Source organism: Olea europaea, chromosome 15 (assembly GCF_002742605.1).
Source record: "Olea europaea var. sylvestris chromosome 15, O_europaea_v1, whole genome shotgun sequence".
NCBI classification, from domain to species: Eukaryota; Viridiplantae; Streptophyta; class Magnoliopsida; order Lamiales; family Oleaceae; genus Olea; species Olea europaea.
The window spans coordinates 29,270,028-29,271,706 of NC_036251.1; positions in this window are offsets into that span (position 1 = coordinate 29,270,028).

The window sequence follows — 1,679 nt, forward strand, 5'->3', positions numbered from 1 at the left end:
ATGTTGGCGATAGAAACTACTTTCATCTTCTAGAGAATTTTTCTATGAAGAAAAAGGTTCAATAAATTGGAAGTAAAATATGGAATGGAAAAATCCACAAAAATCTGGAATCTTCAATTGAAGTCGGTGTTGTATCTTTACATAATGTAATTTGCTTGTAAATTTAGTGGTAGAAATTGTATTTTAGCTTAAAGTGAAATGATAGGTTTATAAGAATAAAAGTGATAAATTTGATGATCCATATACCAAATACATAGTTGACTGTGGAAGCTTTTTGCAGGCAGAAAAAAAAAAAAAAAAAAAAAAAAATAATTTACAAATTTTGGACACTTATAAGCCAACTATCTAATCTTATATTTACTCAAAAGATCTCTCTCCACACACTACCATCTGCCCCCTCTTCTATCACCATTCTCTGTCTTTTTCTCACTTCACTTTCATACACAAAACACAGCTGGACATGTATATATATAGGTGCTGAAGTCGGTGGCTACTTCCTCTGTACAATTACATAATGTTGGCGATAGAAACTACTTTCATCTTCTAGAGAATTTTTCTATGAAGAAAAAGGTTCAATAAATTGGAAGTAAAATATGGAATGGAAAAATCCACAAAAATCTGGAATCTTCAATTGAAGTCGGTGTTGTATCTTTACATAATGTAATTTGCTTGTAAATTTAGTGGTAGAAATTGTATTTTAGCTTAAAGTGAAATGATAGGTTTATAAGAATAAAAGTGATAAATTTGATGATCCATATACCAAATACATAGTTGACTGTGGAAGCTTTTTGCAGGCAGAAAAAAAAAAAAAAAAAAAAAGCTGATGGAATAATATGTAAAGAACGATTTGCAATTCTAATTCTACGTTGTGCAAAGTTTAATCATATAAGGATGATGAGCTCGACACATGACACAAGTCAAGCCTAGGCTCATCTCGTTAGCCAATAAGTGGGTTTGGCCCATTGAGCTCGACCCAACCGCAGATGAATTCTTAATATTTTTATGGAAACAATATACATTTAAGGTGGTAAGAATATACATTTTCAAAATTAACAAAAATATTTTAAAACTTCAAAAATCATGTCAAAATTAAATTTTATTAATTAAAATAGACAATTAAAAATATTTTATTATATTAAATATATTAAAATCACAATACTGTACAATTTTTATCACAATTACTTACCAACTACATCAGAAAATGTCTCAATCACAAATTTCACAAGGCACAACTTGCCGTCATAAATTATCAAATTAATTGACCTCGCATCATTCCTTGATCTCGAAATTACAAGTTTTATATGTCAAAATTTATTTTTCAATCATAAATTATCGAATTAATATATTGTGTATTATTTCTCCACTATAAATTTTATACGTCACAACCTATTTTACAGTCATAAATTATCAAATTAATTGGCCACAACTTAAAAAAAAAATTGTGAGTGATGATTACAAATTTAGTCACAATCTTATATTTTTTAGGTTATATATTATTTATTAATCATAAATTATCTAGGGGTTGTTTGAGCCCCATTTTTCTCAAAAAAATACTTTTTGAAATAGTGTTATGATAGAGAATGTATGATTCAAAAATAAGAAAAAGTTTTGGATTTGCTCGTAATATTATTTTGTTGAAAAATATGTGGTTGAAATGATATTAAATCACCATTAAAATT